The sequence below is a fragment of the Sander lucioperca genome, chromosome 5 (genome assembly GCF_008315115.2).
Source record: "Sander lucioperca isolate FBNREF2018 chromosome 5, SLUC_FBN_1.2, whole genome shotgun sequence".
Classification (NCBI taxonomy): domain Eukaryota; kingdom Metazoa; phylum Chordata; class Actinopteri; order Perciformes; family Percidae; genus Sander; species Sander lucioperca.
The window spans coordinates 10,002,566-10,026,218 of NC_050177.1; the positions used below are offsets into that span (position 1 = coordinate 10,002,566).

The window sequence follows — 23,653 nt, forward strand, 5'->3', positions numbered from 1 at the left end:
TACAGTAAACTGAATGTACAGACCAAACAAAGAAGAAAACGCTGTCAACATATCACAAATAGATAGGTAGTCTTCCCTTTTTGGACAATAATGATTCTTTGGGCAACATTCAACATACAGTAGTGAACGCTGAAGAAAATTATGACTATGTTCTCATCGCATCAAGTTTAAGTTGGCCACTTTTTCCCAATATTATTCTAACACTTAAATACTTAAGAGATGATTTGTTCTTGATAGTCAATTAGTAATTGGTATATTTTTACAGAGGTAACTTAAAGGGAAAATCCACCAATTTTACACATCAAGCACTTGTTAGACTAAAAAGACACCATCAGGTTGCATTATGGGTAGGATCCAGTATTGTTTTAGCTTGACCTGTACCAGGACGTAAAAGCCAGGATAAACTACTGATATACCCTTAAATCAGAAGGAAGCGTAACCTTGATACAAATCTGAAATAATGATGACTATTGATGGTATTGATATGATGCAGTCAACATGCAACATTCAAAATAATTAGTTTTTTTCTGACATCAGTTTGTCAAGACATGAAATACTTTCTTCCATGGCTGTCAGTGTAGTATTTAAGACTATGAAAACACAATGTTTTCTTCACCTTACCCTCAGCAGCACACACAGATGATCAGTATAAAAGGGTGTTTAAAGATAAGTGCCATAGAGTAGATAATATTCCAAATCTATCAGACAATAATTCTTTGAGGGCATGTGGCCATTAAGGAGCCATTTTGCCTTTTGTTGAGAATGCTCCTCCATATTTCATTGAGATGCATATCTGCCTTTCATACTGTCTGCCTGCTCTGCTATTCTTTATTCAACAGTGACCCATTGCTCCCTGCCATACAATCCTTCACCTTTCTGGGCTTAAAAGTAATTACCACTTTAATTTGCTGTCCGCTATCGTGCATGCCTGAGTGTATCTGTAGCGGACTGGAGTGCTTGTGTGTGTGTGTGTGTGTGTGTGTGTGTGTACATGTAGGCATACAGGAAGCAAAAAAGTGCATGTATTCATGTATGTATTCATATGAATGTGAGTGGAGCTGAAACAAGGAGTCGATAATTTATTAGACAGACTGAAGATATATACAATTTTGATAATCGATTAATTGCCGTAAATAGGGATGCACCAAATCCAGATTTTTGGGGTTCGGCCGAATACCGAATCCACTGGTTAAGATTCTGCTGAATCCGAAACCGAATACCAAATCCTACTCCCATCCTCAGTCCATTAACACAGTAAACACATTAATGAAGTAAACAACGTCCACAGCCTCTAAAATAGTTAAATGTAACAACTTAATGTTGACTTCACACGCTCTTATCACATCGTAGGAAAGCAAATTTTCGCTAACCAGTGTATGATGAAGGCATGTTGGGTGGGTGAAACGCTAGCTAACGAGCAGCAGCCGGCCGTTCGGTCGCTCCGCTCCCACTGTAGGGAGACTTGCTGAGAGAACAGCTGACAGCCCGGGAGAGGCACTGTCTGGTTAACACAAGTTTTTAGCTGTGACTGTCCTTCCTTTGCCGTACCTGAAGTTGCTGCATTTTGGCTGCTGTCTGTAGATTCCTTCATGCACAACTCTTCTTTTGGATGTTTCATACACAAATGTTTTAACAGCGGTGATGTTGTGTATTGTTTAGGGTCCTTGCCACCACGAGACAAATCGGCATTGAAAACTGAACACGTAGCTGGACTTGAATGGCCTTCTTTTGACTGAAAGTACTGCTCAACAACACTTTTTCTGCTCACGAGTTCCATTATCACTTTCTCACAGCCTACTGCATTGAACGGTCCACCTACGTAAACACCTTCCCGTAATCAACAGCGGCACCATTACGTCAACCAGCATAGCACGCGTAGTGCGGGTGTAGGGTTCGGTTCGGCAGAAACCAAACCCCGTCAAAAAGCCCAATATTCAGCTGAATCCGAACCCGAATCCTGGATTCGGTGCATCCCTAGCAGTAAAGGTCATTTATCAAACTAAAGTAAAACTACAGTTACAGGTTGCAGCATCATTACATATTGCTATAAATTAATTATCTTTTTAGGTTTGGGACTATTGGCCAGACAAAACATTTTTCAGACCAATTCGTTCAATGATTTTTGGGAAAGTAATTGGCAAATTAACCGAAAATGAAAACAATCAGTTTCAGTCCAAAATGAGACTATATGAAGGTTTTGTGTGTGTGTGTGTGTGTGTGTGTGTGTGTGTGCAATTAGTGTTTGTGTACATTAACATTTGCATGTGGATAGAAATATAAGGAAGGTGTATGTGTGCACATCTGTTGTTCATTTACACACATTAAAACATATATGTGTGCATATAAATCTGTACATGTGCTACATACTTAAAAGTGCATATGAACACATGTGCTTTTGTATTGTTAAATGTGTGTGTGTGTGTGTGTGTGTGTGTCTGTTTATGGTTAGCCTCCCATTGGCCCAATTACTCCAAAACCAAACCCCCTCTGCTTCCCCCTAAAATCCCTCACCCCTCTCACCTCACAGTCCCAGTGGTGGACCCTCGAAACACTCCCAACCTTCCACCCCCCGCCCCGCAGCCACGGACGGCCAGATTGCCCATCACAATACACCCGACCCCTTACAGGATCTCCACCACCTCCACTGTACCTTCTGCTCCCCTCATCTCCAGAAGTCCATCTAAATCACTCCATCTTTCCCCCCCCCCGCTCCCATATCTCTCACCACTCCTCCATTCTTTCCCCCTCTGCCCTCCCCAGTCCCAGGTGAGCTGACGACACAAGGAGAGCAGAAACACTGTGCGAATATTAATGGTTTGATCTGAATATTAATAAACCATGCATCTTAATGATCTTAAAAAAAAAAAACAAAGAGCCACAGTCAAGCGCTATACTGCACACACGCACACACACACACGCACACAAACACACACACAAAAGGCCGATGCGAACACAAACACACTGAGCTGAACTATCTGTCCTGCACTGTGTAGATTAGTTAAAACAGGGCCTTATCCTCTAACCTGCTGTTTAAATGCTGAGCATCACGTTCAAGACAAATGTGTTGTCTTTTTTTTCCTCTCAGTAAATGAAGACACCTCTCCTTTCCCACGTCCTTCTCCTCTATCTCCTCCTGTTGCGCTCTTCATTTTCTTTTTATCTCCTTCTATTCTTTTAGTTCAGGCAGCCCCTCCCACGGTTGCCCCATTTCACCCCCGCTCTCTTCCTCTTTACCTACTCTCTCCCTCTTCTTTCCCCCCACTATCTCACCCTCTCTCACTCTATCACTTTCTCACTAGATTACCCCATCTCTCCCTCTCCGAGCCTCACCTACTCGATATTCCAGCCTTGTTCTCCTGCAGTCTCCAGCACAACTTTCTGACCCACTTCCTCTCTCCTCCCTGGCCCCCTGATCAAAGCCTGCAGGACGGCATCGCCTTGGGCAGAGGAGAGGGAGAGCGCGAGATGGGGGGATGAAGGGATTGGAGCTGAGAGAAGAGAGGAAGAGACAGATAGAGAAGGGATAGAGCGGCACGAGAGAGAGGGAACAGAGAGATCACAAGGACGGGAAGAGGAGCCAGGTGCCCTCTCAGCCCAAGGACAAAAGCTCTTCCTGGCTGATCACACACACACTCAGCGAGTCCTGTCAGCGCCGTCATTCCTGCTCATGTACGTTATGTGTAAAGACAGCGTTGACATTAATGTGGTGTGATAAAAAAATATTTTTTTTCAGCAGCTCAAACCCCCAAAACAACTCAACTTTACAAGTGATGGCCATTAAAATTCAACAGGATGTTTAATAAATTACACTTTCAGATTACATGTTGTCCCATCTTGTTATTCTGTTTTGCATTCAGGCGTTGCACAGGTGAGTGCACTGACAATGTGTATCTGTATCTCAGCAGGTGTCAGCCAGGGTGTAAACTCTATTTATTAGTAAATCATTTTTGTCTTAAAGCCTTATTTGCTTTAAAGAGTGAAAACATCTGCAAGACTGAAGAATTGTTTTTACACTTTGTTTCAAGTATTTTCCATAAAGTTGCATTTTTCTTGATTCTAGTGCAGAAAACTCACAGACACTCACTTCTAGAAATGTATTACTGAATGATTGCACTAACTTAAAAATAAGTGTTTGAGGACTCAGTTATAGACTTGACAAGAGGCAGGTTCCTTGCTGTGCACAGCCTTCTTCTTTATGGAGTTGTTATAATTTTAAGAGTCTGCGTCTGGGTTTGGGATGTGAGGTCTGTCCATCCCAGTGGCCGTGTCGGTTGGGCAGTTGGGGCGGGCAGAGAGGATGGAGGAACACCAGCCCATTTGTGCCCAGAGCGCGGTGGCGTGTACTTTAACATTCCCCGCGCATCCCGACAAAGAGCACTAATTATAAATAAATTAGGGACACGACACGGTGTGCCACAGGGGGACCAGCCAGAGCAGTCACAGAATAGAGAGACTGATAGAGAGAGAACAGGGTGTGTAAAAGAAACAGAGAGAGGTAGGAGGGAGGGAGAGGAGAAGACAGAGAGGAACAGACAGGAGAGATTTGGCAATGACATAGAGGAGCAAGTAGGAAAAGAAAGTAGATAAGAAAATAGAGGAATGGCGCACGGGGAGGCCTGGGGATATATAGGGAGTGGAGGGAGGGAGTGTAAGCAATGCCTGAATCCTCAAAATATAGCTTGAACATACATCTGCTGACAAAAAAAGTGACAAGATTCTCTCTAGATGACGAAGGCAGTGCAATATCTTTGAACAGAGATAGAAAAATGTGGCAGGGAAATTAACAACCGAAATGGAACAGAGGGAGGCAGCCTCTTAAAAAAAGACAAAGAAAATACTCAATACAAGATGAACTCGACATAAAGATCAAAATGGAAAATAAATATCTGCCCAACATTTGTTAGAAACGGATACCTGTTATTTTAGAAGTGAATTATACAAATCTGATTAAGTAAATGCTGTATAATACAATAATCATAAGGTGGCGATATCTACCAGAGTGTTCTACACACACTAGTAGTCAACACTCCCTACCTGTCACTCAAGCTTATCTGAGATGACTTGTCAACCAAGCAAGTGTATGTCAAGAGACTGCCGTGTGTGTGTGTGTGTGTGTGTGTGTGTGTGTGTGTAGAGAGAAGAGAGATCTGTTTCTTTGTGTCCGCGTGCGCACAGGTTTGTGTGTTAGCGAGCGCAACCGTGTTTGTTTGTTGCATGGTGTGTGTTTAGCGTAAGCGTGCGTGCATGTGCGCAGGAAGAGAACCTTGCCACTATCTAAATGGATCACACTTCAGAGTGTGCCGCCATTTCTCAGAAGCTGCCATCTCCATGTAGACAGTCAGACAGACAGACAGATAGACAGACATACATACTGGGTGGGGGGTGGGAGACAGGCTCAGTCGGCTTGCTCCACTCAAGGTTATGTCCTGCCTGAAGTTGAGAACTGATGACTGTCGCCACAGCAGGAAAATGTGAGTTCAAGAGGAAAAATAACCGCTGCCTTTTCTTGCGGGTGTTTCTCGGTGTGATGTGATGTGAATGTCTTAAATGATGGAAGTTAACAACCTGCCTGGACAATAAAGCCAGGACACATTTGTCGTCCCTGAACAACTGCTTTGTGTCTCTCTTTTGGGCTGGGGGGGGTCAGAGGCCAGCCAACTGTGACACAGACAGAGAGAGGGCGACTGACTGACCTTCTATTGGCCCCTGACATGGCGACCCCCCCACTGACACCGCAGTAGCCATGGCTACTGAGCTGCAGACAAACATGATGTCGGTATAAGACTTGTGGGCTGGGTGCAGGAGGTCAAATAATAACTCATCTAAGATTCCCCTCAACACACACACACACACACACACACACACACACACACACACACACCTAATATCCCATTAAAGTCATTATCTAGTGAGAAGACACTCACTGCGCCTGATCTGCAGAACCAACATGCGCAGACGGATCACATAATATAAAAGCACGGGGGTCTCAATTATAAAAGTCAATGCTTGTGTCTATAGTCTCTAAACTTTCTGCACAGAGGAGAGTTAAAGAAGAAGAAAGGTGAAGAAGGGAGGGAAGACAAGAGAGGAGCAGCTTGTTGCATTAGCATTCCACCAGCAGAGAGGCTGTCTGTTTGCCTCTGGCAGCAGCCGAGAGAGGGGGACACTCTCTGCATCCTCACACGGCTCGTCTATCTCTCCCTCTGTCACTGTCTATCTCTCGCTCTGTCTGTCTCTGCCTGTCTCTCTCTCCCTCGCTCGCTCTCCCCGAGTCTGTCTGTTACATTTCTTCCTCCACTCTGCCACTGCCTGTCACTGTTTTTCTACACTGAACAATTTTCTCTGCAGTCTTCCTGTATCTACCTATCACTCTATCTCAGTCATCTTTCTGTTCACCTTTCTCTCTACTAATTGTCTATTTTGCCACTGTTTCTCTTCCCATTATTTTCATTCAAGGCCTCATGTGTCCCTCATAGTCTCCCCTAGAAATTATACTGTTCACTACTGAGAAAACCGGCTCGAGCCAGACGTGAATCATGAAGCTATGTAGTGTATCATGATGTTGGCAGGTATGTGTGTGCACTTATACGTTTTTCTTAAGTAACTTAACAGATTTATCCATCAATAATGGCAGATATGCAGTACATACAGTAAATACTGATTCACACATGCACAAACAAGCATTTTGTGCACGATTGTTACTTTGCTGCTATCAAACCCTCCTGAAAGACGTTTGCACAGACATTGTTTCACAATTAATTTTCCTATACAATCACCTCATTAGATAATTCGATTAAAATGCTAAATGTAATATAGACAAATTGTGTGGGTTAATCTGAATTCAAAATTAAATTTAATGACGGTCAGCATTGCAGGATGTCAGCTAAGTGCAAAATGCCCTCTTTGTTGCCATGGTGATTTTAATAAACACAGGCCTTGACCATTCCATCCATGCAGATACATCAAAAGCAATCCATTACATAGCATCATGTTCTTTTTCAATTATTCATTGAATGCATTAAAGGTTGCATTTTTGCATGAATTATTAAATGTAATTCCTTCTGTAAATGAATACATGAAGGAAAATGGAAGAGTGAAGCCAAACCAAAACATGAAATCTCATTTCCTTCTCTCAGACTGTACAACGGTCTGAAGAAAAAAAGATGTTCATATACAACCTTATTTTAATTAGAAGATGCCAGCAAGTGGTCAAATGTACTGTGTGGTCCATAAGTAGCAGGAGAGTGATTACAATGTTTAGGATCTGTAGTCCGAATTGGATTTGAAGTGAGGTTCAAGTGCTGACCTTCAGCTTTTACATTTGAAGGTTGTTTACATTCATATTAGGTGAATAGTCTAAGAATCGTTATCGTTTTTATACACCGGACAATGAATATAAATATACAGACAAGGCAAACGAGGAGTTTGTGGGGCAAACAGTGGAATAGTATTGACTGGCCGAGCTAGTCACCTGCAGAACCCCCTGAAACAAACACAAAAGACGCTTTCCCATCAAAGACTTTTGGTATAGTACCTTTAGAACCATAGGTAACCTGTAAGGACACAAACCTAAACACTAAATCTGTTTTGCGTTTCCATGGCGGAGGGTACTCTTAAATGTATGCAGGGTTGTTATCGGATGGGAAGAGCAGTGGACAGCCATGTGCTGAGAGACGAGCTGAAAAACCTTTTCATTCCTCACTGTTCCATTTAGCTCTTGCTGTATTTCCTCTTCACCGACGATGCAGAGGAATGTCTGCACCAATCGCGGACTGCAGTGTTTCTAACTCCGTCTTTTAGTATGGGATCAGTGTGCTATGTACCTCGACAGAGGGGTACCGAAAAAACAGGATGGAATGGAGCGGCTCTATTGGTGCCATTCACAACTTTTGGAAATGCAAAAATAGCCATTCTAATTTGTAACAACTGAACTGAACTGGACTGATGGGTGAAAATGAGGCTAAATGGAAGCTGGTTACAGTACAGATCTGGTAGAGCATCACTAGGGATGATATCAAGTGGATGCTGAGGTCTATAAGTTGTTATTGACTGCAGAGACTTGGACACAAATATTAATATGATGATTTTATTTATAACCGGTTGAAAACAGGCCGATTGCTTGGCCTACGGTATTGCTGCTTGCAACTTTCTCGAGAAGGGCTCATCCAAACAACTTCACACTTGATGCTGCACTTCCTCGGGTCCTGAGCAATAGACCTGCCATGACATAGTTGCGTCCCCTAGCAATGCTAGAGTATAAACATAATTTTCTAACAGCTAGCTATTTGGGACAGGCTATTCCCGGGAAGAAAAGCGTTCCTTCTAAAAGTTACATTACTGATGCTTGAATTATTTGAGTTAGCTACAATGTAACATCTCAGACTGATCTCATGAAATGGCGTATGTATGACATGCCAATTCGTATACCATTTTTTGGCGTGACGCATACTCGCTTTTTAGCGTGTTTATCAACGCCGTTTGGCCTCCATTACCTTGCGATTGCGTGTGAATTGACGCCATGGCGAGTAGTATGAAAGGGCGGAAATCCACGTAGGGAGGTTGGCCGGGGTGGTGGATGGGTCAAACACACGGCTTTCACCCAGGAGACCGGGTGTCCTGTCCCACGTGTCACGTTTCCTTCATGTCCCGCGTGTCACGTTTCCTAAACTCAACCGTCGCTTTCTTCTTTTACTAAACCCAACCGGTTCTTCTTTTACTAAACCAAACCGGTTCTTCTTTTCCTAAACCTCAACCGCGTGACACATTTCCTAAACTAGGGTGACCAGACGTCCCCGGTTTCTAGTTTCGGTGACCTGTCCCCGGCTGGAGCTGTCCCCAGTTTTCACTGTAACTGACCGAAATTGGAATGAAAGAAAGAAAGAAAACATTGACCAAACGTATAGTCGTGCACCCTACACACGCAGGCTCAGCCAGAGCAAACGCTGCTCAGAGCTCAGAGATGTTCTAGAATGCCCATATGTTACGATGCTAAAATTACTGTTTATTTACATGGTAGTACATACTTTGGTGGGTTTAGTGAACGCAATTTCGCAGACTTTTTATGTTTAAAAAAAGGATCTTACTCTTTAACAGAAAGGTCGACCTCCTTAGAAATCCTTTCCATAATGTTGTCAGACACTTAGAATATTAATCTGAGCCTGTCAGCGGCAAAACGAGCACGTTTATGAATGTGAATACAAGCTGGACAATTGTCCTATTAACTTACTGTACATTGTAGCTTGTTTCGCTGTTGCTGACTGCAGCGATCTCGTTTAATACTGGACCTATGTCAAAGGAAAATATTTCCTCAATAGTTTTAATTGTATCTGATACTCAATGAGCTGTTGCAGAAACAAGCCCAGCGTGAAGCAATAAAGCAAAAGCTGTCAGATAAATGTAGTGCAGTAAACATTACAGCATTTTCCTCTGAGGTGAAGTGGAGTACAAGTATGAAGTAGCAGCAGAGGCGATTCTAGGATCAGACCTTTAGGGGGGCTCAGCCCCTAATAAGAATGTGACACGGATATAGTGCATGCATAAGTGTTAACCCCCTTCCTGTGACAAATGGTTTGCGAGAAAATGAACATTGAACTTACATGAAATGTTATATTTGCATTCTGCATAAATCTCTTTACATCCATTACTCTCTGTGAAATATCTCACAAACTCTTCACTCAACACATGCATCAGTACAACAAGCTGTTCACGGGTAATCCGGTTTTGAAATTGCAACAAAATTTCTACATGCTCTCCAACTTTGGGCACAAATTATAATGTATTCTCATGTAAACTATTTATGTCAGCACAGACATTTTTGTAAATTGCTTAGCCAGTGTATCCCACCATAATGGTTATTATATTGCAGGCATGAAAACGGGTCAGGGGTGAAAAAGGTGAGAAGGATATTACCCCTCTAGGGAGGTCCGGGGGCATGCTCCCCCGGAAGAAAATTTTAAATATTCCATATTTTAAAGCATCAATCTGATGCATTTTGAGATGCATTTTTTGCCAACCAACAGTGTAATATTTCAGTATGCACTCATTAAAGTTAATTTGACTGGCAAAACAGTTAAAGTCCTTCTGACATTACACAATAATAAAAGTCATAATTTTTAAAAACTAAATATTAAATATGTTAAATAAAGAGTACACGTTTACATATTGCAATAATATCATAATCCTACAATGAATCATTGTGAAAACTAAACTTTACTACTTTGGCCAGGTCATCATCAAAAAAGAGAATTAGTACATTCATGATTTTGTCCATGTTGATATTAGCTGCTTTATTTACATTTATTAAAAACGTTGCATTGTTTATGTTTTCATATAGCTAGACGTCTAAACTCTGGGACGTAAATACCTGCCATGCTAATTCCAAACAGACAGCGTCAGGGCAGTTTGGGCTTCAGATCGCTTTTACACAGTGGCCATCGTTAATGACAAATCGTGTTCCTCTATGAATGTGCACACACGTATTGTTTGTATCACGGTCGGTCAGTAAAGGAACAGTCGCAGTGGTAGCGGTAGTCGTCGTTGCTGGGAACCTACTCGTATGACAGAGTGCACGGACCAAAGCTTTGTGACTAGCAGCACTTTATTACCGCTGCTGCCGTACAGTGTCTTCCTTGAACATGCGCTGCAGAAGCAAGCACCCAGCTCCCTCAATTTGAGGCACCAAGTGCTAAACAGCTTCCCGTCTCCACCCGTTTCCTCTTGTCCTCTATCCATGCTCAGCACCATTTCTTTTAACTACTTTCTCAACTAAAGCTGCCTGTATCTACGTGCTATTAGCCGCGTTACCACGGAGACCACACCGGCACCACACTCTCACATTTCGGCAAAGACCCGCCCTACTTTGCATCTGATTGGCTAGACCTCGTTTCATTGGTAGGTGGAAGTTCAATGATTGGTTAAATCCAGCGCATCAAAACAAATCCCATGTGAACTTTTTAATTTATTTATTTTTCTAAAATAGTCATATGCCAGAAATCGGGCACCAGGCCCGAGTACTTAACCCCCCCCCCACCTTAAACATTTTCTCATCGAATCTACACGATTCACGTAGGTCACCTATTTTGGTTTCAAAACGGCGAATTTCGCCGAAAGGTGAGTGATTTCCATGTCTGATATTGCCAGATTCCAGACAATCCCACTTACTTATATATATCCCACTTACAAATATGAATATACTGTATATTTCTACTGGTATGCTTCCTAGCGACATTAATGCAAAAATGAAGAAATGAAGAAAAAACTATTCCACCTGTGTGTGCATGGTTAAAATTCTGAAGAGCAAAATAGCTCAGGCCATAGCACAAATATTTCCATCCATAGATAAGAATAATCAAGTCTAACCTCTGAATTTCTTTTCAAAGTGCACCAGATTGATGCATTTAAACGTTAAAATAGACAAAATGTTCTTACAGGGGAGCATGCCAATGGACCCCCCCTAGGGGGGCTTGTGCCCCAGTGCAGCTCTAGGTCTAGTGACGCACCTGAGGCAGTGTCCCCGTTTTAAGTTTTACAAAGATAAAAACATTACCTGTTTTGGAGGTATTTACGCTTCTGAGCTGAAAATGTCCCTGGATTTTGTCTCAGAAATCTGGTCACCTTATCCTAAACCCAACCGTAGCTTTCTTCTTTTACTAAACTCAACCAGTTCTTCTTTTCCTAAACACAACCCGTCCGCTGTATACAGTGCTCAAAATGCGTACAGATAACACGCCACTTGGCTTTAGAAAGTGGCGTGTATGTTTATGCGATAACACGCCAAGTGGCGTGTATGTTTACGTCCGCTGCATACAGCGTAGACATACACGCGGATAGCTCAAAATTAGTACAGATAACACGCCACTTGGCTTAAGAAAGTCGGCGTGCATGTTTACGTGAAGTCATGATGTCATGTTGAACATCTCCAGTTTCTCTGTCTTCATCTGTTCTTGAATGTACTGTAGTGATCGACAGAGAGCAGACAACAGTTGAGGGTCCCCTCTCAATAACACTACATAGGTGTCGAAAGAATCGAAGGACAGACAGTTTCCATTTTAGTAAGATGTACTGTATTTTAATATGTACCAACATCTTTAGCAACTATGTATAAAAAGGGCTACAGTTGCTACACTACTCATCTGATATGAATGCAAACACTAAAATTAAAGTTTCAAGCAGCTTGAATCAGATTGAAATTCTTGACGTCACAAGGTGCTTTACAATAATAGTTAAAGCGATAGGCATAGAACAGAGACAGACGCAACATAAAAATGAAAATATAAACAAATAAAAAATAAAGCCAGTACAGAGCCAAAACAAAAATATGTCACTGTCATACTACTTACAGACTGCACTCTTTGTACATGTGCGTGCACCCATTTGACTTGAATTGTCAAGAGAGGAAAAAGGGCTTTTTTCGACTTGTCAAGATCCAGTCTGTGTTCTCTGCCATGAAAGAAGTCAAACACTTAGAGAATTCAACTTTTGTCAGCGTTTTCAACCTGCATGTGTGAAAGGTAGCGCCTTGTGAATATCCAGCATGGTTTACTGTCATTCTCTTGCTGAAAACAATGAACATTTGCTCCGCCATCAACTGCGTACCGCAACAAAGTGAATGCAGCTTAAAACACATTCAGACAACCCTTAATGAAAACATTTAATCACGACCACATTACCATATCAGTATGATGAGTACTCGCCATAATACTCTGATGATTACTCTGCTTTATCAAATTCAATTAGATTATAAAGGCTTAGCCTCCAAATAGCTGTGGGTAAGTAAATCATGTGCCGTTCAGGAGCTGAGCTAAAGCCAAGCCAACTCTGTAGAGTATCCACCGAGAGCAAATGCATTCAAACAAATGAATAGTCCATTAAATAAAAGCGAAACTCTGCCGGCTAATAGTGCCTTAAAAGCATATTAGCATTAGAACAGCATAGAGACTCATTTGTCTCGTGAGAGAGTGTTTTAGCAGTGAGAAACTCAGGGATGAGTTAGCAAGCCTTGTGATTCTTTCTTTACATACATCTGGTGGAGGTCTTCATCCCTACAGTGCTGTGAGTGATGGTTCGACCTAACCCTGACATGATCAATTCTTTCTTTTCCCCCCCTTCTTTCCTTTTCTTACATTGTCACTGAAACTCATCCTTCTCATTTAAAAAGGTACTGTATCTCCCTTGTCTCAATTAATCTCACTCTCTCCCTCTGTTTGCCCTTCCGCTTTTCCACTCCTCGCATCCCTGCATCCATCTTGTTCCTGCCCTCCCCCCTTTCCCCGAGACCCAGCCACCACTCTGGTATTCCCAAAGTCATCTGCAATCAGACATCTTCAATGGATTAATTACACTGTCCTCACACAGCTTGACTGAGCATCTAACATCTACACCCCCACCTCCTCAGACCCCGATGGTCCCTCCTCACCTCCACCCACTTAGAGATCTCGAATGCTTTCTTCTCACCCACTTTTCATCCCTCTTTAATGCTTCCTCTCCTTTCCTACTTTTTTTTTTAATATAATCTCTTGTCCTCTAAACCTCTACCTTCAACTCCAGACCCCACCTTAACCTCCTGTTCTCTAAAGATGACCACAACGGGCGTCCCCCTCTTCTCCGGGCTAGGGAGCCTTTGCTAATTGGACATCGATTTGCAGGGCTCCCTCCATGATCTCTCCTGAATATCGGGATCACACTAATTGAAGAATTAACTTAGGTGAGACTTGAACCCGGGAAAAGGAAGAGGGAGAAAGGCAAATACAGACAAAGTGCTTCAGCTTAAAGAAATACAATAATGCACACACGGGGGTGCATCCAGGCACATGAACAGGCACTCACGTACAAAATGGGGAAGAGATGTGCGAGAAATCAGAGCTCCTTCAAAGATAAATAGCTATAGACATTTTGCCACATGGTAGGATCCACAAAATGTTACATTGATCATTATTATTATCTGATTTAAAGTAACTTTAATCAGAGGAGCTTCTATTAACGTCCTCTTAACAAGACATAAAAAAGAGCAGATGGAAAACTAAACACACTTCTCCAGATGAACATTAACTAGTAGCCTATCTTTAATTATTTTTAGCACACAAATACACAGTCTCTTTTTGACTCCTCCCTCAAACACACACATCCACTTCACATCAATCATGGATCCCAGACCATAACCCCAAAAGCAGGGGGCTGCTTTGAGTCATTCTAAAATGATGATGGATGACAACGTCCCAAAGCAATCCCTCTGCGTGCCAGAATCATTTAACTAAACGCATCAACCCCCCAGCCAATACCACTCCTCTGCTTCCCTGGCCTGAGAGCGCTGGACACGCCATTCAAAACAACGGACATGATTCGGAAAAAAAAAAAAACCCTGAGGAGACATATGAAGGCTGCTACTGAAGAATGAGCTTCACCCGAGTTTCTGATCATGAATCTGTATCATTCCCCCTGCATCACGAGCACTAAAGACGGTGAGAGACGAGATTGTGCGGAGGTTAAGCTGACCTCAGGCTCACGCTTTGGAGCAGGCTTACCCTGGAGTGTGAGATGACAAAACATTTAGCCGGATCTCACTTGCAGCTCGCTGACAGCCTGAAACAAAAGAACAGCCTCGGAGGAATTTAAAATCATCGAATGAATGTCAATTAATTTCACAGGATGGACTTGAATTGATTAGAATATAAAACAATCTTTCTTGAAAGCAAAAGGGAATTGATGTCCAAGGCCTTCAAACAGAAAAACGACGAAAATGAAAGAAAGATGGCTGAGCTTGTGTGTACGTGCATGAGCTTAACAGTGTTTGTGCCAAGGTGCATGTATGTGTGTGTGTGTGTGTGTGTGTGTGCTCAGCAGTTAGGTTGCACGCTTGGCTGGCAGGGTGTGTGTAAAGTAATTAACATGATAGCCTCCCTCTAAGCCTGATAGCCTGTTCCCTGCAGCGAGGTCGTTCAACAGACACCTGAGCTGCGTCTCAGACTCAACCCTGCAACGCATCTCTAATGCAAACACACACTAACATGTTCAACCCACATATGCCGGGTACCAATAAATACTGAGAACATACAGCTATCAGCAGAAATGACATGGTACAACATGCTGCTGTCAGCAGCATGTTGCATGATGGCTGACAACCTGTATCCAAAATAAACTGACATTTATTAATTCACCTTCACAATCATGCAGACAAAATGCAAAAATATATATTCAAGAGACAATGTGGAAGCAAGAAATAGAGATAACTAAAAACTCAGGGAGCTCATACCTCCGCCCAAGGCTGCACAAAATGCTCTTAATATTAATTTTTAATTAACAGAAAATGTTTTGTCTGTTGTAACAAAATAAGACATTCTGATATGTGTTTTCCTTAAAGCGGCTATTATCGATATTTTGATGACAATGTTCCAAATGACGATGTGAAAACATTGTGAAAGAGGTCACTCGTAGTGATGAACCTCCAGAATATTATCACCATAATCTGCAGCTCTTCAGGACTTACATTTACCAGGTGATCAGAAACGCAACTCAAAATTAATGTTGCTCTGTAACTGCTGGATATGTGTCAATGAGTGAATGTTTGCTAACAAGTTTGTCATATCAACTTAAAGCGTAACTCTCGCCAAAATGCAACCTAGGGTCTTTTTGTGAATGTACCTGAGTCAAACTTTCATTTAAAAGCATATTTAGGACGGAATCACCACTTTTAAGATTTACCGTATTTTCGTTTTTCGGTCAAATGGCCTTTTGAATGGGAGTGCTAGGGGCACTTTTATGCTAGCCTCAAAATAGCTATTTTTAAAACGATCCTGCCGGTAGCTAGCTTGCCCTGCTAGCTGATAGCCGTTAGCCGTTAGCTGCTAGCTGCCCTCCGGTGAGTGTATTCAGACAGGCTTCTGTGATAATCATCCCAATAACAATCCATGGAGCGGAGGTGGTGTGGATATGTCCTCCAGAGGACATGTCATGTCACGTCTTGAAGTTTATCTTGAAGATCACGATTAATGCAAAGATTGGCCGGAATTCTCCTTTAAGATAACCTCGGCCATGTCTGGCACCACAGTAAACATGACATCAAAAAAAATGAATAAATAACTTTTTTTAAGCATCTTCCAAATACATTATGTATTTCGTACTATGGATTGAAGATTGGATGAAATTAAGAGTGTTCTGTTGAGGCAAAAAATACGCTAGGCCAACCAAGGAATCTGAGAACAGCTTAAGTGGCTTATAAATGGCATAGTGAAGCTATCTACACCAAAAACCATAAAAGCTTTTTGGACTATACTTTCTACCGATGGTAATACATCTAGTACGTTTTGATCCTGCTAATTAAAAACAAACAAATATGATGGGACAAAAAACATACGCTCTTTGGTGGAGGTAATGAGACAATCCCATATGACCACTGGTGGCCAACACAATGTTGACAAATCCTTATCTTTTCTTCCAGCACAATCAATTGTTTCCCTCTTCTTCATCCCTCATAACCAGAGGACCTTCACTCTGGTCCTCGAAAATACTAAAACTGTGGCTTGGCGCAGACCCCCAAACACCCCCACACACAGCCCTCATTTGCTAAAGGATTAGAGTGAGGGCACCGGGGTCAAAGTGAGGCCACCACCAGAGACCCTAAAAAAGAAGAAATGCACACACACCAGGGACCACGGAGCCACGAATACACACGCGCACACACGCGCACACACACACACACACACACACACACACAGTGTACACTCTGCACAAATGACACTGCTTTAAAGCACATAGTCTGAGGAGCATAACAACATTATGCATTCACATACTGTAGGTGTGTAGGCAGGACCCTCATCCCCAGACACGTACTGAAACAGAGACACAAATTTGCATGAGCATGTGCAGAACTAAATAAATTGACCTTAACTCTCTAACTAAAAAAAACACTAATACATATTTGTGCGACTTTAAAAAACCAGGGTCAAATAACAACTTCAGAGAGAAAGAGAGGAAGACTGTTGATGAATTGTAGCAGCTTTAGGCGGCATGAATCACACCTTCGAAAGAAATCTAGTGAGAGAGAGAGTCAGCGGGAGAAGAAAAGTGATTGTCAGGGAGAGAAGAAACATCACTCTGAAAACTTCTAAAGAAAGCCCTGCTCTGGGTTTTAAATGCTCTCCTCCCTCTATCACTCCCTCTCTTCCCACTTTTCTCTCATCCCTTTCATGAATTAAAAGCACGGCCGGTCTGTGGGGAGAAGCATAGTTAATTCTGATCAGATCTCCTCCTCCCCCCTCTCCGCCTCCCCCCACCCTCCTCCTCTCCTCCCTGGGCGACGGTTGCCGTGCAGTCTGACAGACGGAGATGGGATCTGACAGTAAACAGGCGTGTGGATGCCCGGCGCGTGATTGACACGTAGGCAGGTCGGCGGGGGCCCGCCCCCCTCCTAATCCTGCCCTGTCAGCTCTAATTGGGGAGGTGGGGCTCTATGTCACCAAGGTGACTGATTGACAGGACCCCAGCTTTGCATAGATATGAGGGAAAGGTGTGGAGGTTCACGCATGGCATAACACTGTTAACACTACTATACTGCTAATAGAGATATATATGTGTGTATGTGTGTGTGTGTGTGTGTGTGTGTGTGTGTGTGTGTGTCTCATGCACATTCAGGCGCCCAGATACAGGTGAACACACTCAAGAACATGGCTGAGCACACAAATACCACACAATAATAACCACGAACAAAATTGACATGCATACAGAATGTCTGAATGCAGAGTGCATTTACAAACATTTACACACACACACACACACACACACACACACACTCACGCAGGCACGCACGCACGCACGCACGCACTCACACACACACACACACACACACACACACACACACACACACAATCTCTTGACATGCTGTGATGAAGAGCAGAGGTTGTAAATGCTACAAGAACTGGTAAACGGGACGCAGGGAGAAGCAATTCAGAGGTCTTCACCATGTCGAGGCCAATGAACGACAGGGCAGGGGTTAGACACTTCAACATTTCAACCTGTGGACACGCTAACACGCTAATATGTGTTACATGAAAGACTGGCTGTGTATTCGTGTGTGTAGGTGTTGGAGTTATGCCTTTTGGAAACATTACTATATGGTGGTTTGCATCTTGGGGGTCAGGACCCCCTTAAGGGTCCAAATATGATTAACAAGATAGAAAAAGAAGAAACAACATGCTAACATGCTCACAATGACAAGTATGCAACAATGCAACATTTGCTAATGGAAATGTCATTAGTTTTGCAGCTATTTTGATTTAAACCAAATTATTGTACAAATTGAAATATTGACCTGATGATTGTACTAGATAAAAAGATAACAATTCCTCCAGAAAAGAACCTGAATGTCAACACCAAATATAATGGCAATCCATCCAATACTGTAGAAGTTAAGGCATATTCCTCAAAACCACAAATGTCAACCTCATGGTGGCGCTAGAGGAAAAATTCAGGGGATCACCAAAGCCTTTAAAGCAACACTAAAGAACTTTTCTGCTTCGGTCCCCCTACAGGTTGGAAGCGTTATTGTCCATTTCTGTTAACATTGCCATTATTCTTATGTCTCATTCGAACTACAGATCTGCTACCCGATCTGGCAAACTTGCACCAAAATAATGTACCTTAAAATAATGTTTCCAAAATCGTTTCAGTGGTTCATCAACTTGTAACAGGGTGAACGGCATTTCTGCATTTGCTTTGCGGCCCTCTATTGGCTATAACCGCACTATGCAAGTTTGCCAGATCAGGTAGCGGATCTGTAGTTCGAATGAGACATAATGAGACATTACGACAGCGCTAATGGACAATTCCACATCCAACCTGTAGGGGGACTTCTTTCTTCTTTAGTCTTTCTTTAGTGTTGCTTTAATATTCATACTTTGGGCACCATGATTTTCTGTAGAAAATTTCATAGCAAGCCATTCAATAGTTGTTGAGATATATCAGTCTGGATCAAAGATGTGGAACGACCAACTGACAGAACATTACATAATACTTTCAGTCAATTTATTAGTTAAAACAAATTCAGTCTAATACAACAGCTCTGCAATGAATTCTACTTCAATGAAGGTTATATTGTTTTACAGATGTGTTGATTGTGTCAACTTTATGATCATTTTGGAGGCTTTAGTTTGTGGTGTTGTTTTTGAATTGTATAAAGTTACATACACTGTTCATCCCATGTGTTTTGTAGCACACTGTCTCACTGTCCACCCTACTTATAAGACTAAATAGAGAACAGCTAGGTTTACCTAATAAGCTACCCAAAATTAAATTTTTCAGACTTCTACTTTTTAGACTTCTGGTTAAATTCTGGACAGTTTTAGATCCTCAGGCCTCGAAAAACGATAAAAAAAAATGCAAACCTCTGAGAGGGAACAATCTGGTGTAGCTGCTCACAATTTCACAGACGTGTAAAAACTATGATTAGGGGTTGGATGTTATTGCCTACTACATTACAAGGGGTTATAAATCAAAACCACTATAAGGGACTGTCCAAGTTTGTGCTCCAAAGCATCCAAATTTGTATGGCTAATTAAGAACTGTTAATTGTAATAGCTCATATCTTTGTGTATGCATTTATTTGAGTGATAGTGTGTGTGTGAGTGCATGCGTGCATGTGCATGTGTGTTGATTGACAGCTGCCACTGACCTGTGCCAGTCAGAGTGCCATACTGCGGGGCGATGGGGTCGATCGCTACGGAGACGACCTTCGCCCTCATCTGCATCCTGCCTTCATTAGCAGAGCCAGGCAAGGAGAATAACAACCCAATAAATTAATAAAGAGAAAGGGGGGAGAGAGGAGAGAAGGAGGGAGGGAGCAGACAAGAGGAGAGCAGGCCGAGCAAGGGTAGAACGGGAAGAGAGAGTGAGGGAAGAAAGGAAGCAGGCGTCAGGAAAGGGCAGGGAAGGAGAGGTATGAGAGGAGAGAGCGATGCACTGAAGTATAGAGGGCTGGGAGTGTGTGTGTGTGTGTGTGTGTGTGTGTGTGTGTGTGCGTGTGCGTGTGCGTGTGTTGCAGACAAAAGTCAACCAATTTTGTAAGTTGTACCCAAAAAGGACTGGAAACCAATTTTGCCAAAACTATCTCGGGGCTGATTAACAAATGTGGCTCAGAGCCCTGTTTAAACAGAGTATGTTACATTACCATCTGTATTGGCTCTTAAATGCCAGTATTGACAGAGATGCTCTAACTGGTCGCCCCCCCCTGCCCTTCTTGTTCATGATTGGGTTGACCACACAGCAAATGTTTCACCCACTATTGTACTGGATACATAGCCTTGCTGGTCTTGTTCACGAGCAGACTGAGGTAGAAGAAAATACATCTGAAATACCTCCACACATGCAGTAAAACACACAGCGGAGTCCAGGGAAAGCTTGGCGCGTAAATAAATTATGAACAAGTATGTTACGTGGGATAGACTGTTGGTTGGGAGCGTTCCCAAGAGGACTCTAGTAATGATGCTTTCTCATCTTCAGAGTTGTATAGCATTCGCCAACTTCCATTACTCCATCTTCATCAGCATGGTGGATGGAAATACGGCCTATCCTTATGCCAGGAGATCTGCGTTTTAGAGTTCTCAGAGTTTTTAACAACGAACTGTATATTTCAAACTTATGGAGTGTTCTACACAGAAGAGCATTGGTTCCCAACCTTCTTTTTTTTCAGGTGTTAACCCCACAGCCCCATCAGAAGAGCTGTAGTACCCCTTCATGACAACACCAGTCCAAACTGATTTTAAACTGATGTTTAAAAAATGTGTCGCTATAAAAATATGTAAATTAAAACTATTGCCTATATAAAAGTGGATATTGTAACATTAATTTTGCATGCAGTTGTAAACTATGATAATGATTACCCCACTTTGGACAAGTTTGCCTCCTAATACATTCTGGAGTGTAAAAAGACAAAAGTTTTAATTGTTTATACATTACTTTTAGCTAACTATTTGAACCATCTATCCGTTACATTTTTCAGCTAACTACAGTATTTTAACCATTTATCCGTTACTTTTAGCTAACTGTTTCAACCATTTATCCTTTAGTTAACTCTTTAGACTTCTCTGCTCACTTGCTAGTTTAAGTTCAATTACCCCACGGCAACTGCAGAAGTACCCCATGAGAAATAAGTACTTCTGGTTGGGAACCACCGTAGCAGAGGAATATTATGGAAGAGAGTTCTAGGCCAGTTTTCTGACTGCAACTTGGGTTAGAAAAAGACTCTCAGATCAGTTTGAAACATTGAGAGATGTTCATCGAGCCGATCACAGCTAAGTCTAATTTGGAGAGGCAACAACATCGGCACTCTCAGGAGCTACGACGTGCAGCCTGCTATCACCTCCCAATAACACACATCACATCAAAAAGACCCATCTGTTGAGAAGACACAGGTAATATGCCTGACCCTATTATCTCTATCTCTCTAACTGAGAAGTGCTGGCTGTTCAGGGTCGAGGAGTGCGAGTGCCAGGGAGTAGGGCCTGCTGTGCTAGGGAGGAAATTCTCAGGGCGATCGATGCAGAGGATTAGGGCCGGCTTTGGGGCTCAGAGGCCTGGATCTGAGCAGTATTCTCAGTGGGGCCCCTGGGAGAGCTGGAGAGGAAAGCTGGAGGAGAGAGAAGACGAGGGCCAGGGGAGAGAGGAGAGAGAGGCTAACCTGGAACTGTCAGGAGGCTGACAGAGGGCTGGCCAGGCTGGGAATAGAGGAGCGGCCGTGGTCCCAGTTGACATCATGAATGGCGCTGAGACTCTGCCACCCACACTGGCCAGTCCGATTGGATAAGCTGCAAAGCAAAGAGGAGATTTAATGTAACAAGAGAGAGAAAACAGACTGATAAACACAGTTGGTTATTTTGCCTCCTTACTCTCCATCTTTTAATTTTCTTGAGGCCAAATCGGTAGTTGTCTTCTAACTTGATGAGTGCAGCACACAACAAAAGGCTCCCTCTGTCTGTGTGTCTGCCTCTGATGCTCATGATTGGTCAGCCCGTTCGCCAGCTCGCCGCTCTCCCCCGGGTACAGACGGTTGGATCCATGATTCATTTTGCAATGAGGAAAAAAAAGGAGAGAGCGCAAGTGAGAGAAGAAACAGCCAAGACCACTGGGAAATTATACGGTGGAGCGGCGTGGTGGATCTGGAATTAAACGGCATAATTAATCAAGCAAAAAACAAGCACGTTGCTCATACATTTATTATTTGCATTTTTTCCACTTCAGGAGATGTAATGAGCAGATATACATTCGGGCACCCGATCCATGTCACAGGGACCTGGAGGCCGAGCACCCATATCGACCACTGACCCTAAAAGCGAAAAGTGGGATCGTTTCTGCTCAACGCTTTGTTTATTTTTCTCTAACTATCATCTCCACACAATGCCCTCTGTCTCCAAAGCAATCTCCACAACAAGCAGAACAAGTCCCACAGAATGATGTTGTTGTCTCCCTGTTCTTTAAATGAGGGTGTCTGCAAAATTGGGTTCACAACTCTGGGCTCTCTGTGGGACTTGGTCTGCATTATGCAGTGTGTGCACTTGACCTGATGAAGAAAAACTAGCCACTTTAAAAAAAAAATAGCGTGGCAATATGACAGCAATATGATCACATAGCAGTAAGGGGCTGATAAAACCATGTAAACACCTCACAAAATAACGTTAATATAAGTAAATCACCATTACAAGCATGGCTACAAAGATCAAATTAGATTGCATGCCAATTAGCAGAACTTGCTAAACCCCTGTACAATAGTGTATGTCCATCATATCGTTATAAGACTGATTGATTTCCGAGACTGGTCCCTGCTAAATAATTTAGCATTTTCCTTAACGATGTACCTGCAAGTTGGGCACAGATAATTTGAAACTCTGTTAGCTGTCTCATGTTGCTTTGAAAACTCATTTACCAAAGTAGTGATTGCCAGGCCTGTTTTGTACAGTCTTGTTTTGTAGCTGACAAATGCTGCTGATTGACATGCAACCTAATATGACATGATAATTGTAGTTGAGTTTTGAATAAGTTAGTTTAGTTACTTAAAATCATATGCACAACCCCTCCCTCCCTCTTTCCCCCAGCCTGGACTAAGGTCTAACTTAATAAATTACTTGAACAATGGATGTAACCCTATTACTCAAACTTCAAACCTCTAATATTGATACTGACTGTTGATTTGTGCCTATCCTACTGTCTACTTTAATCCCTTATAATGCCCATATTTAATGCTGTCTTTTTTAAAACTTTATCCTTGCACTGCTATAGTTAATAATATATAAAAATAATATAGTAATACTGTTATATTACTATGTCTTGCACTACCACCATGACATACACTCTCATAGAGCACCTTACTTTTTATTTAGTATATTTTCTTTTATTGTCCATATTATTATTGTGGATTTATTATTTATCATCCTGTTTATGATGTATGTGTATGTTGTGTGTGATGTCTTTAAGCTACTGGGACCTTGAATTTCCCCTTGGGGATCAATAAAGTATCTATCTATCTATCTATCTATATCCTTCATCATGTTGTTTTGTGGGATTCTGCCTGCTCTTGTGGTCATCTTTGCTATAATATTTTCAAAGTATCTTAACAAAATGTCCCTAATCAAGGAATCCCAAAGTTGTTACCTCAACTAAAGCACCTTTAAAC

At 42.3% G+C, this 23,653-nt stretch overlaps 1 protein-coding gene across 2 annotated transcripts in view; it reads right to left on the reverse strand.

Annotated features, from left to right (window-relative positions):
• The window catches only part of npas1 (neuronal PAS domain protein 1), a 66,871-nt gene extending 45,084 nt beyond the window's left edge, over positions 1-21,787 (reverse strand). For both annotated transcript variants that reach the window (XM_031296699.2, XM_031296698.2), the window contains exon 1: positions 21,665-21,787. The gene's annotated coding sequence lies outside the window, so the exon portion shown is untranslated. The remainder of the gene's footprint in view (positions 1-21,664) is intronic.
• Positions 21,788-23,653: the final 1,866 nt, after the last annotated feature.